General features: G+C 36.7%; 1 pseudogene across 1 annotated transcript; it reads left to right on the forward strand.

Annotated features, from left to right (window-relative positions):
• Positions 1–10,116: 10,116 nt before the first annotated feature.
• LOC311079880 (C-type mannose receptor 2-like) lies at positions 10,117–13,536 on the forward strand (annotated as a pseudogene). The gene is made up of 4 exons: positions 10,117–10,153; positions 10,506–10,865; positions 12,652–13,004; positions 13,169–13,536. The product of its transcript is annotated as a C-type mannose receptor 2-like (transcript).
• The last annotated feature ends 1,781 nt before the right edge of the window (positions 13,537–15,317 follow it).

The following is a 15,317-nucleotide window of genomic DNA, read 5'->3' on the forward strand; positions in this document are numbered from 1 at the left end:
AAAGTTTTCTGACATCAATGAATATTCATTAGATGTCTAAAATACTAACACATTATATGTGTGTTTTAAGACTATTTTTGCATATCTGGTGTGTTTATGTGTCTTTATGTTTTTCACTAATCTTATCTGTATCAATAACTGTTGAATATGATTCTGTGAGCAGCAGCTCTTAAGAATAATCATTATTTGTGTCTCAGGAGAATTAAATCTGGTTTATTCTTAGAAAGGCAGAAGTGAAGTGATGTCACAATAAACTGTCAATTAAATGTAATAAATATGCAAAATTTATATTTGATTGGTTGATATTTATTATATTATGTCACTTACAAAACATGCACATTTCAGTTTCCTGGAATAAATTAGTGGTGTGAATCTTTGGGTCGACAGTGAATCGATTTGATTTTTCGATTTTTCGATTCGATTTTTCATGATTCATAGGTTTTCGATTAAAGTGATTTTCACAAATTCAGAATGATTCAATTTGAGACGATTTACAATGAGATACAATTAAATTAATGATTCGATTCTGAATTTCTAAAGTGCATTCATAAAATGATGTAAATGCTTCCCATAACGTTTCTTATTAATGGTGTGAATCATCACACAGAAACCTTCAGTGGGTCAAAGAGTCAAAATCAAAACCATTTTTTCCATTGATAGATCATGTTAGTTATTAATGATGATACATCACTTTATTTTATTAGCCTATAAAAATGCTATATGTAGAAATGTACATGAGCCAAGATTTAAAAAAGGCTAAGTATATTTTCATGTTTACTATAGTGCAGTGGTGGAAAGAATACAAAAAAAAATGTACTTAAGTAAAAGTATTTAATTTAGAAATAATTTACCTGAGTACAAGTAGAAGTACTGAAAAATAACATAACTCAAGTAAGAGTAAATAAGTAGTTTGTTGAAAAACTACTCAAGTTACTACGTTACAAAGTAGGGGTGAGCGGGGCACAAACTAACGTGGGGTTAGTTGTAACACACATGGATGAAAACTTTCCACAAATGTCAGCATGATGAAACTTGTACATTTAGAGCATCTTGTTTAACAACATTCATATCAACCTTGGACTTCGAAGGATTCAGCTCTGAATTGGGACACAATTATAGTGTAACTTTGCTGTTGTTGCAGTAAAACTAACAGATGAATAAGACTGAATGACATTTAATGAAATGTCGTTAGAAAAGTGTATTTACTACAGTAGTTGCCATATCAACACTATATAGAGAAAAAATGTGGTAAATAAAAAAAAAAAATTCATTGGAAGATATCACTGAACATTTATTTAACCATAGCAAGTACATTTCTTAAGTACATTTTTCATCTCTGTTTTTTGTGTTTATGTAAAATTAGAAATAAGAAAAAAGAAAATTAGACAGATCTGATATTACGTCAGTCGTCCATGAGGGGCTGTCGCCTTTACTTTTGCTTTGTTTATTTATTTTCTGATTATTTAAAATCCGACGAATGTTTGCCGGTTCCCCCCTCCTTCTTCCCATAACAACATACTTTGCTACATTGGTGCTGAAGCCCGGGAGGAAGGAGGGATACGCTGTGGGAGAGCCGTCACTGCTGCTGGTGGCTGTCTGAGGAGGTGGAGCTGGAGATGGAGAGCTCGCTGCCGTGCTCCTGGGTCGAGGAGGGGTGACTGTAGTCCGAGAGTATGGGTTACCATACTTGGCCTTCTATTTTTACTTTCACTCTTTTTCAAAAAGAGATAGAAAGAGGTTAAAAAGAAAAAAAAGTTTTAAGTATCACTGAAATTAAATAGAAGAATGTTTTGAAACACCAGTGAAGGAAATGTATATTTAAATTTATTTCTAAATTTGTTATAATGTTGACCGTGAGTTGGCATCATATCAAGAGTGAGTGATGTCAGTCACCTACATAGTGAAATAATGTAGAGTTTTGTGTAACCCAGGTATTTTATCTTCCTTATTTTCCCTTCTTACGGCTTCACACTATGTTCACATTATCACGAGACTTCATGCTGGTATCGCGAGATTTGACGCAGAGCTTGCGTCACTTTCCTTTATCCCTTGTATGGTGTTCGGGTCTGTAGGACCCGTTTTAATTTTTCATCAAAAGAAAAATGATACGATAAATTATTTTTTCAAACTGAGACTCATTGGCCTTGGCTCATTTTCTGTGAAGAACATATATCAGAACACATTTTCAATGACCACACATTGTACACCCCCCCCAACATTTATATTACACACAGGATGTTCGGGTCCACTGGACCCGGGGCTAATAAAAGTGTGGAAATTTTAGATCCTGTGTACCTTTACTCTGTCCTCCTCCTGTCAGGGCTTGCTGTTATTGTATGTGTGTGTGTGTGTGTGTGTGTGTGTGTGTGTGTGTGTGTTCTTGTATATGGTTTATGAGGACACAAATGTGTATAATGACATGGGTATTACAACATGTATACATCTGTGTCCTCGTAAACCAAACGGCTTAAAAAAACCATACTAAATGGTGTTTTTTGAAATTCAAAAAATGCCAAAAGTTTTCTGTGATTGGTAGGTTTAGGGGTAGGGTTAGTGTAGGGGGATAGATTATACAGTTTGTACATTAGAAAAACCATTACACCTATGGAGAGTCCCCTTAAACCACATATCCAAGTGTGTGTGTGTGTGTGTGTAGTATGTGTGTGTGCGTGTGTGTGTGTGTGTGTGTGTGTGTGTGTGTGTGCGTGAATGTGTGCGTGCATGTGAGAGAGAGATTGTGTGTACAATAAGTGAGAGAGAGTGTGAGTGAGTGTGTGTGTTACGCTGTCAAGCAAATGGGAACAGTGTTTGTGCTGCTTTGTGCGTTGTGTTTCTGTTTCCTCCATAGGTCACGTGACGTCTCGCCGACTGTTGATTGTGGGCGGGGCAATTGCTTTAAAGATGCCTTGGTTGACATCCGCTCTCTCTCTCACTCTCACTTCCGATCCGCTTCTGGTGGCAGACGGAGCGTAGCTCCGAGGTGTCCCGTGTGCTTGGCCCGTTATGCCTCTTTATGGAGTTCCTCGTGTCGACTTCCTGATCGTGTTTTTTTATAAGCACGTCCCGGCGTGGAACTCATGTCTGTTAGATTTAGTTTATAACTTTATTTAGAGCTGGTGGTATTGGTGTTGGGTTTTCACGTTATTTAGTTTAGGATTAGTTAGGGCAGCAGTCAGAGAACCCGGAAGACTCACGGAGAACATTGTCTTTGGTTTTCGAACGGGAGGTAGGCAAGTGTTATTTCTCCGGTAGACATGTGTGCGCAGGGTTTTCTTTCTGTTTGTTTTGTTATTTTCTTTTACCACCATGCTCTGCTTATGACAAATTATTCATCATTTAAATCATTTATAAATAAATAATTTATGCACCGTCACTGAATCTCTGTGGTCTTTATATGTTATGATGTTCCATTTTAATTCATTTAATGGGCTCGTAACAGAGTGTCAAAAGTGAGTTTTGTTTCTACCCCTGCCATTCCTGCACAAGGTTGCAATTCTTAAATGTGATCTAACAAAGGTAAAGGGAAAATATTAAACCATATATGCTGTTTATATTGCTTGTAATTGGGATGAAGTAAACATCTGTTGAGTATTTTAACATAGATTGTTTGATTACGTTGAATTAAATACCCAAAAATGCAGCGGGTCCACCAGACCCACAAACACTGGCTGAGTAACAAAAATATGAACACCACACAAGGGTTAAATATGGCCGCGCGCTGTTGGTTAGTGTGTGTGGGCCGGTGTGTTTGAGCTGCTGCAGGTTGGAGTTTAGCCCTGTAAACGTATAATTTAACTCTCTAAACTGCTGGTTTGACTGTTATGCCTGCCAACCTTTTTAGACGCCTCTACCATTCGGTTGAGACTGTGCTGTTTGAGTGACTTAATGATACAGGAACTGGTGAGTGTCATTGTTGGTATCATACAGCACTAAAAAACTAATGCTATTGAAAATAGTGTTACTCATAGCTTGGTCCTGTTTTGTACAGGCCAGGTTACATATATGGATGGCGAGCTACTAGGCCTTGAGGCGAAGATTAAGAGTGCACGCATCTGCCGGTACGGTAGGAGGCACTGTAGCCGCTCCCCTCACACAGCTTCACACAGCCTCACACACCCTCACACACATTAATACTGACCTCGTGGACTGATTCTCTCATGAACTTTTCTTCTAAATTATTGGACTCTGCCCTTTGTATGGGCTGTGTGTGAACTGTTGCAGCTTCGAGCACTTGGATCGTTGTGTATGAATCCTGACTTTGAACTGAATACTACCTATGAGCACATGTAAATATTGTAAATACCTGTCATCTTATTTCACTGTAATATACTCCACAACTTGGCACCGCAACCTTGTGTCTGTGTTTCATTAAACCCAGCCTTTTCCTTCTTTGAACTGAACCTAGTTCATCTGATACTGGTCTACTATTTCTACCTACCATTGCAGCACTTATACATGCTACATGCATGTTTCTGCTGTTGTCCTTTTTTTACTTTGCACGTCCGTTGTTGGCCATTAAATTGTGTGCATACAGTGCTCCAATATGAAGAAATATAGTGCTGATGGAGACAGACTGCGTCTTAAATATTGTGTTTGGGATGCAGAAAAAAAGGTATTGGTCACTGACAGTGTTGATGGTGAAAGAACATGGAAAACAAATAGAATATAGACTGAAACAGAATAGAAAATGCAAATACTGAGGTGGACTTTTCCTGTGAATTGCTATATAAATAAAATATACAGATCCTTCACTCACATTCAAATGACCATGTTTCCAAAGAATTACAACAACAATGACCAACACAGAGAAAATATGTAGAGACATGCGAATGAAGAAGAAAAATGAATAAGGCTTTTTTTTAGAGTAATAAACAAATGATGTTATGTGATGAGCTGAATGAGGGATGAGAGCAGATATAATAATCACGTAGTTTAAAGATGCAGACAGAAACATACAACACACAAGGAGAGAGCAGTACACTCTCAGTAACCAGTATCACTACTCTTCACTAATGAACTCAACCCTCATCAATCAGATCATTAGTGGGGTTGTTTGGTTCACACACAAACAGATAAAAAGTGACCAAAAACAGAGAAACACAAACAGAAATGTCAAATTGAACAAGGACGTAACACAAGTTCCCTTTCGAAAGGGAACTCGCACTGTGTCCTGAGACACTATTGGGGAACGTCTCAGCGTGACTGATGACTGAAGCACTGTAATATACACAACAGTCATGACGTCACTACTAGTGCGACCAGGAAGTATAAAAGCGGTGCCTAGAGAACGTTATCATCTCCTTCATCTACAGGGACTGTTTTGCTGAGTACTGAGAGAAAATGGAAAGTGACAAGCACTTTTAATAAGTGTGCCTGTGTCTGAGGTTTCTGACACCTGGTGACACTCACAACTTATGCGTCTTTTGTTTTGGTGAGGAGCATGCGTGCTCGGCCCTTTGAGGGATCCGTGTGTTCAGACTGTGAGTGTTTTTCGCTAAAAATGCTCCGCTCTTGTCTGTCTCTCACCTTTACTATGCCGGAGGCCCAACTATACACAATGGCCAGTCGATTTTAGCATGTGAGGGGGATGTTCTGTAAAGTGTACATGCATTGATTTTTTTGTATCTTTAATACCGAAAAGTCAATAGCTGCTGAAAATCTATTATTATATAATTTTATGGATTATATTTATTTTATTTTTCCTTAAGAGTTCAGGAGTCTGCCCATCTGTTCAACCATAGCATGTTGAAATGAAATTAAAAATAAATTAATTTTTCACTTTATTGTGTACTGTATTTTCTATTGCAGTAAATCTATACCAACCAATGTTAAAGAAAACAAGAAGGTATGTGGTTAAATAGATGGCAAGTAAAATAAAAAGCACATCTGTATGCAATACAGTTTCATTATTGTTCATTATTATCCAGAGCGGCTTACTATAAATAATTTGTGCGACCAAATCATGTTTTGCGCCAGTAACTAAAAAAGTTAGTAGCACAAGTGCCACCAGTGGAAAAGGTTAGTGTAGTTCCCTGACCTTGCCTGTCCCGAAGCGGTTGACAAGTCTGAAACATTTGTGTATGCTGACGGGGAAGATCATGAGGAGGTACTTCCAACTAAATTCTCTGAATTGTGCTTACCCGCAAAAAAAGTCATCATGGATAGACACGTGTTTAATAATTCTGGCAAAGAAATGTGAATTCGGATCACTGCAAGATTAACTCATTAGAGGCTGCATGGTTTGCGGTATAGAAAATGACACTGTTCGCAAACAGTTACAGTTAAAAAAAACTCACCTTGGACTTGGTTGTTAACATATGTTTGCTGCCGTCTGAGAGAAGCCTGAAAGAGCTGATAAAAAGACAAAGTATGGTGCAGTATGCTTACAGCGAGGGCGGCCTGTGGCATTTGCATCACGGGCCCTCACGCCCACTGAGTCCCGTTACGCTGAAATTGAAAAAAAAAATGCTGGCACTTGTGTTTTTAAACAAAAAAAATTCCATGATTTTATCTATGGCCGCCCTGTCACTGTACTGGACCCAACTCATTTTTTGACCAAGATATGTTGAAAACAGCTCTGTTAATGTTTAGTATCTCTTCACTATCAATTATGAATCACATTAATCACTAAATGATAGCCTAGATTTGTCATTCAAAAAGGTTTTGTATGCATAAATGTATTTTGTTTCAGAAAACAGTTGTCAAAAATGTAGCCACTGAATTCACACTCAGGTTCTGTGAAAAGTAAACCCGCCTTCTTTGATTTGATGCACTATTTCAACCTTTATGACACTGATGTGCAAGGAAGCCCATCCTAAAAATGTAACTTTTTCTATTAACTTGAACTTGCAACAAAGCAGCATCACAAACAAAGACAAACACAATACTGTCTTAAATGTCACATCAGATCTATTAGATCAGCCAATCTTGACGGACAGCTGTATGTTTTGGGAGGATCTTCAGCTGGTTCGGCCTGTGATACACCCTGGGAGCAATGCCGTGACCTTACGCCGATCTCGCTGCATGTGCTTAACAGCTGCCTGTGCGCCTGAAGAGCTGAAATAGAGCAATGTAATTTTTTATGAATATATAATAGGTTATAGTAATGCTACTATTACTTCTATTACTCTCTCTGTCTACATTGGCTTGCTTAGTTGGGTTGTAAAAGACACTTAATAATCAATAATATTATTGATTTGTCAGCACTGACACTATTGGATGAGAACAAAACTGAATTGAGCTGAATTCCTTCTCGATTACATTCATAACAGACACATGCATACTATACTGAATGGTTCTGAAGTATTTAGTTATTCATAAGTATCTACTCAGAGATTTTGTGATTTCGGATGCAGCCACAGCCTCAATCCTTCCCAGATGCGTCCGAATATGTCATACTATAATGCAGTGTAAAAAGCGCAATAAAGTTAATATGAACATGAGTTTTAGTATGAAATTACCTTTTTTTTATTTTATTTTTTTTACCTAGTCTAATTTCATGTCTAGTCATAGTCATTGCAGACCTGAAGGTTTTCATATGCATGATGATCAGCGAACATCAGCCAAAATGGGGCAGTCATGGCTTAATACAGTAGTTAGGGAGTCAGACTGGTAACCTGAAGGTTGCGGGTTAAATTCTCAATACTGGCAGGAATAACTGAGTTGTCCTTGAGAAAGGCTCCTAAACCCCAATCGCTCCTCGGGCACCACAGCAAAAATGGCTGCTCACTGCTCTCTCTGTGTATGTGTGTGTGTGTGTGTGTATTCACTAATCACTACTCCTGTGTGTGCACTAACTTGGGTGGGTTAAATGTAGAGGTCAAATTCTGAGTATGGGTTACCATACCTGGCCTTCACCTTTTACTTTAGAAAGAGGTTATAAAGAGAAAGAGGTTTAAGTAGCACTGACATTAAATCCAAGAATGTTTTGTAATGCCAGAAGGAAATTTATCATGTTGTAATGTTGACCATGAGTTGGCATCATATCAAGAGTGAGTGATGTCTCCTACGTAGTGAAATAATGTAGATGTTCTCTGTGCTGCTGATTCATCTGATTAAAGAGTTGTGTGTTGCTGCTATTGTTGTTTAATTTCTTTGCACACGTCTGTTGTTGGCCATTACATTGTGTGAATATAGAGATATGAAGAGATATAATGCTGATAGAGACACAGACTGCGTCTTAAATATTATGTCTGGGAAGCAGAAACATGCTATTGGTCACTGACAGTATCGATGGTGAAAGAACATGGAAAATAAATGATAAGAATAGAAAATAGGTGGATTTTTCCTGTGAATTGCTATAGAAATACAATATACAGATCCTTCACTCACATTCAAATGAACATGTTTCCAAAGAATAACAGCAACAATGACCAACACAGAGAAAAGATGTAGAGACAAGCAAATGAAGAAGAAAAATGAAAAAGGCTTTTTTTAGAGTAATAAACAAATGATGTGACGAGCTGAATGAGGGATGAGAGCAGATATAATAATCACGTAGTTTAAATCTGCAGACAGAAACATCAGACTCAGGACAGAAACACACAACCTCTAAAGTAAGAACATGTTCATTCTTCAAACACAATTAGACTTTCAGATGTTAATATTGTCTGAATGATTGTGAATCAAGTTATGCTGCTAAAATGTTTTTATGGTAACACTTTAGAATACTGTATCTTACTTACTGCATAACTAATAAGTAATTATTGAAGAACTAATAGGTAATTATTTATTAACTACTTCTTCACTACTGTTAACTACTAAGGAAGATGTGTTAACTAATCAGTATGTAATATAGTTTTATGATTGTGTTAAGTAACAGTTAGTTAATCAATAAATAATGAATTCTGTCATAACTCTTGAAGAACTACTACTAATTATCTACTAATTAAGGTTCAAGAAAAATAACTAAGAAGTAACTACTAATGAACAGTCATACAAAACTAACCTCAGATTAGTTTTTATATTTTATATACAGTACTGTGTGTGTCTGTTTTCCTCAGCATAGAATGCCATTGAGTAAATTCATGTTTGAGGCAATGACTGAGGGAAACTGAAAATATAGGGAACTTATTAGTAATTCATAAATAATTATCAAATAATTCTGCAGGAATTACTTAGAACCTGGAACAGTATTCTAAAGTGAGAATATAGGGAACTCATTAGTAATTAATAAATAATTATCAAATAATTATCCAGGAATTAGGCTACTTATAACCTGAAACAGTATTCTAAAGTGAACATATAAGGAAATTAATTGGTAATTAACAAATAATTATTAGATAATTCTTCAGGAATTACTTGGAACCTGGAACAGTATTCTAAAGTGAGAATATAGGGAACTCATTAGTAATTAATACAGAATTACCACATACTTCTGACTCAAATCAAACTTACTGTAAAAAACACATTATTAACGGTATTATCTAAACCTTTGTAAAATAGATAAGTTATCATACATTATGATACATTTTGCTAATTAAATAAAAAGTTTGCTTATTTGCAGATCAATATATAGCCTAGTAAATGTCTGCACTTATCTTTCTTATTAGTGCTGAAGAATGACTAAAACTGGCTAGAAAATAAAATAAAAAACATTGATCAGTGCTTTTTACTTTTCAAGTAATTACCTTTGTATATTTACTAAGGTAATTTTGAAAATGAATAGGCCAATAGTTTATCATTTTACTGGAGTAATATTTTATTGGGTTATCTGTACTTTTACTCAAGTACTTGATTTTTGTACTTCATCCACCACTCCACTGCTAAAATAAAACGGTTTATTGTAGTAACCACTGTGTATGACTGTTCATTAGTAGTTACTTCTTAGTTATTTTTCTTGCACATTAATTAATAGATAATTAATAATAGTTATTCTATTACATACTAATTAGTTAATACATCTTCCTTAGTAGTTAACAGTAGTGACTTAAGTGTTAATAAATAATTATCTATTAGTTCCTCAATAATTCCTTATTAGTTATGCAGTAAGTAAGATCCAGTATTCTAAAGTGTTACCGTTTTTATTACATGATCATGTTAAAATGAGTTTTTTTTTTTTTTCTTTTTTTTTTTTTTACTTGCGTTTTTGAGTTTTCAATGTGTTTTTCCTCAGAAATGGACCAAACTCTATATTTCTTTCTTCTTCTCATTGGTGAGTGTGTTTGTTGTTTTATTTATGCTATATTTTCTAAATGTCATAATCATTTGTTAACAAACAAGTATTTATTACTTCAATGAGCTCATTTTATCTGCATTAAATTATTACATTCTTTCAATAAATACATTTTTAGCTAACTGTGACTTTCTATATGTACATTTCTGTAATACTTAGACACTTCTGATAACAGAACACTCTAAATTGTAAAATGAACTCATGCATTTTCTGTAAAGCTGCTTTGAAATGATGTGTATCGCTATACAAATTAAACGTGAATTGAATTTTATAGTTTCATCAGGTTTGACCCTGTTATGAAAAGCATTAAATCAAACGCTCTCTTTCACAGCTCTCTGCTCCGTATCTGAATGTGTTCAGCGTCAGTATCACTTTATAAACGTGAAGAAGAACTGGACTGAAGCTCAGAGATTCTGCAGAGAGAATTACACAGATCTGGCCACCGTTGACAACATGAACGACATGAACGAGCTGAAGAAGAGTGTGAATGATGGAGGTGTTCAGTATGTCTGGATTGGGCTGAAGAAGACGAGTGTTGATAAATGGCAGTGGTCTTCAGGTGAACCTGCGCTCTATCTGAACTGGAGACCTGGACCACCTGGCAGAGATGAGTGTGCTATGATAAGAAATGGAGAATGGCATGATTGGTCATGTAGTAACAGCCTGACTTTCATCTGCAGTTCATCTAACAGTAAGTGCAGCTCCATCTCAATAAACATTCATTAATAAAAAGATGCACCATATAATGTGGTCATAAATGTAGAAGAGACTGTGGATATTTGTCACACTTTCAACTTTTTTATAGAAAATAAACTGATATTGAACATTTTGATATTTGTTGTTCGTAACTGTGGGAATCTGTCATTATGAGCCTAGAGAATTATATTTTCAGCAAACTTTATACTGTAATTTTTAAATTGAAAAATATCAAACCATTGTTTTGACAAACATACTGTAAATTGTAATGATTTAATGAATGCATAACATTTCAACATATAATAGATGTACAACAACTTGCCCCATCTTGATATTTATGAACAAAACTCTTGTCCTGAGAACACAATTCAGTTCTCGTCTTTTCAATGGGATTTTATTGTGTTCACTTGTTACACGTATTACAATAAAAAATGTAATAAAAAAATATCTTAACACAAACCTGTAAAAATCGTCATTGTTAGATGAACTTTAACTGAACTCACAAAGACAAATTGTCCATTACAACCTGAAAAACCGATCAGACTAGAACAAGACAAACACTAATAGGGCCCTATCTTGCACCCAGCGCAATTGACTTTGTACACCGACGCATGTATCATTCCTATTTTGCACCATCGCACAGCGGACTTTTCCCTCCACAGTCGCACGTCGGTTAACTAAGAAATACACTTGCGCTCCCCGGGGCGGTTCAGCGCAAAGATGAGGCGTGTTCCGGCGCAAACGTTCCCTGGTGCTATTTTGCAGATTTAGAAACCAATTCCGCCACAGACCGAAAAATCCTAGTCTAAAGTCAGTGGCGCGTTGCGCATGTTATTCATATGCTATTTTAAGGGCGCATGCTTGGCCATAATCAATGTAGCGTGAGCACAACGCGCATACACTTTGATTCTCTCATCTACACAGAAGCAGCAGTTTTGCAAATCATACATTATTACGATAGATAGATAGATAGATAGATAGATAGATAGATAGATAGATAGATAGATAGACAGTTTATTATAAAACCATACATCTAGCTTACACATTTACCCAAATTATCATACGCCTGTTTAACCGAAGCTAATTTGGGTGTGTTTCTCCATCCCCAACGTCACTTCTCTGTGTTTTACGGCCCTGACGAGAACGTTGGTCTCTCGGCTGTGAACCGCTCCTGGCGCGCGCCTGGCAAATCCGCCGTTATAATAGCAAACCGCTATAGAACAAGTGTGCCTGCTCTTAATCTCGCCGGTATAATAGCAACAGCGCCCAAGACCCGCCCACAAAGTTACTTGCGTTTCGCGGTTGATACTTGCGTTTCAGATCGTTAAAATAGGGCCCATAGTGTTATTATTGCAACAATATTAATTTGTGTGTATTATTAGTCTACAATTCAACCTTTCGAATTTATTTATTTTTTTGCTGATATATTTCTAAGGACTAGTTAAAAAATATATTTAGCTGCAGTTTAACATCTTCATCTGTTTGATGTGTCTCTCATTCAGCTCTGTGTGTCTGAATACAGTATTCCAGAGAAATGTGTAACAAAACATGATGGAAAAATATAGTTGCAAAAAAATTCTCACAAAAATTCGCAATGGATACTTGATAATCATCATGAATATAATTTTAATATTTAATATATCATCAGCTGTAGAAACAGTCTTTGAATTACACGTGTTTCTGATGCTTTGCCGCTCTTATTCACATTAAAAACCATAAACCAGCGTAAGAATGATGAACAAACTGATTCATGATTCTGTTTCCATTGGTTTTTCTTAAAGTGAACACAGGACTCGTCTTTGTCAATCAGATGAAGAACTGGACAGACGCTCTCAGAATTACTGCAGACAGAATCACACTGATCTGGTCAGTGTGAGGAACCAGAATGAGAATCAACAGGTTCAGAAGTTCATCAATGATAGTCACAGATCTAATGATGTCTGGATCGGTCTGTTCAGAGTCAGAGACTCATGGCAGTGGTCAGATCAGAGTAACTCCTCATTCAGATACTGGGCTCCTGGTGAACCTAATAATGCTGGAGGAAATGAAAACTGTGCAGTGATCTATTCGAACGCTCTGGGTCAATGGTATGACAGCCGTTGCGATGGCCAACTTCCTTTTGTGTGTCATGAAGGTGAGCAGATCCTCACAAACACACACAATCCATCCATCACCTCCAGATATCTTAAAGTTCACGCTATATGTCTGACATGACAGATTCCTCCACAGTGTTTGTTCTGCATGTTGTTTTTGATCAGTCTCTCTCTAGTTTTTGCTTGTGGTTTGTTTTGTGTCCAGATAAACTGATTCTGATCAAAGAGAATCTGACGTGGCCTGAAGCTCTGAGATACTGCAGACAGAATTATACGGATCTGGTCTCGGTTCATTCAGAGGAGATGCAGCGTCGTGTGATGAATGTGGTTAAACGTGCGTCTACTGAGGCGGTGTGGTTGGGTTTACACAACTACTGCCAAATGAATATGTGGCTCTGGTTGAGCGGAGAGATCGTGTGCTATCAGAACTGGGCTCCAGGGAACGGAACGACACCGGAAAACTGCAGCCTTACGAAGAGAAAAGGAGCAGTTCAGTCTGGAGGAGATCAGCGCTGGATCAGCCTTCCTGAGACTCACAAACTCAACTTCATCTGCAGCAGATCTGAGGAGTGAGAAGACGTCAATGTTTGTGTGTTTACTTACATTCACTGTTTTCATTCTTTATTTTTCTTATTTACTTTCATGTTTATTTTGTTCTTTAGTAATTTCTGAGTGAATCTTATAATTATATTTTAATAGTCTGTAATATTTCTCTGTGTTAATTATCATAAGTTTTCTGACATCACTGAATATTCTTTAGATGTCTAAAATACTAACACAATATATGTGTGTTTTAAGAATCTCTTTTCATATCTGGTGTGTTTATGTGTCTTTATGTTTTTCACTAATCTTATCTGTATCAATAACTGTTGAATATGATTCTGTGAGCAGCAGCTCTTAAGAATAATCATTATTTGTGTCTCAGGAGAATTAAATCTGGTTTATTCTTAGAAAGGCAGAAGTGAAGTGATGTCACAATAAACTGTCAATTAAATGTAATAAATATTTAAAATTTATATTTGATTGGTTGATATTTATTATATTATGTCACTTACAAAACATGCACATTTCAGTTTCCTGGAATAAATTAGTGGTGTGAATCTTTGGGTCGACAGTGAATCGATTTGATTCATAGGTTTTCTATTCAAGTGATTTTCACAAATTCAGAATGATTCGATTTGAGACGATTCACAATGAGATACAATTAAATTAATGATTTGATTCTGAATTTCAAAAGTGCATTCGTAAAATGATGTAAATGCTTCCCATAACGTTTCTTATTAATGGTGTGAATCATCACACAGAAACCTTCAGTGGGTCAAAGAGTCAAAATCAAAACCCAAAAAAAGTCAAAATTATCTCCATTGATAGATCTTAGTTCTTAATGATACATCACTTTATTTTATTAGCCTATGAAAATGCTATATGTAGAAATGTACATGAGCCAAGATTTAAAAAAGGCTTTAAAAGTATATTTTCATGTTTACTATAGTGCAGTGGTGGAAAGAGTACAAAAAAAAAAAAAAAATTGTACTAAAGTAAAAGTATTGCTACTTAAGAAATAATTTACCTGAGTACAAGTAGAAGTACTGAAAAATAACATAACTCAAGTAAGAGTAAATAAGTAGTTTGTTGAAAAACTACTCAAGTTACTATGTTACAAAGTAGGGGTGAGCGGGGCACAAACTAACGTGGGGTTAATTGTAACACATGGTTGAAAACTTTCCACAAATGTCAGCATGATGAAACTTAGTGTACAGTATTTACTACAGTAGTTGCCATATCAACACTATATAGAGAAAAATTACACCAAAATTTAAAAAAATCATTGGAAGATATCACTGAACATTTATTTAACCATGGCAAGTACATTTCTTACTTAAGTAAAATTTTCATCTCTGTTTTTTGTGTTTATGTAAAATTAGACAAATCTGATATTATTTTGGCAGGTACCACTCGTCAAGGCGGCTTCTAGCGGGTTCAGCTGGGGAAAGCCAGTCGAGACCCAGCTCGTCGACAGCGCGAGACATGATACGGAGAAGCTCCGCGTCAATGCTTGCTCTGGTGTCGAAACGATCACACTGAGAGGGAGGGGCGGGGTCCACGGAGCCCGACCAGACCAATCCTCACCCTCAGATGCCGCCACTGAAACTGCGTCATCCAGTTCCTCAGCAGATCTGCCAAAGGAAACGATTCCCGTCGCTTCAATAGAGGGGGCGTTGGTCGCTTCTAGCGAACAGAACTGGAGATGAAGGTGTAGGCGAGGCATGCGGGGAGGGACCCGGCATGCACGCGCTGAAATCACCTCGTTCAGGGATCCTCTGATCGCGCCGCTTCTTCCTACTGTGCTCGCG

This window comes from Abramis brama, assembly GCF_963993115.1.
Source record: "Abramis brama genome assembly, chromosome: 3".
Lineage (NCBI taxonomy): Eukaryota > Metazoa > Chordata > Actinopteri > Cypriniformes > Leuciscidae > Abramis > Abramis brama.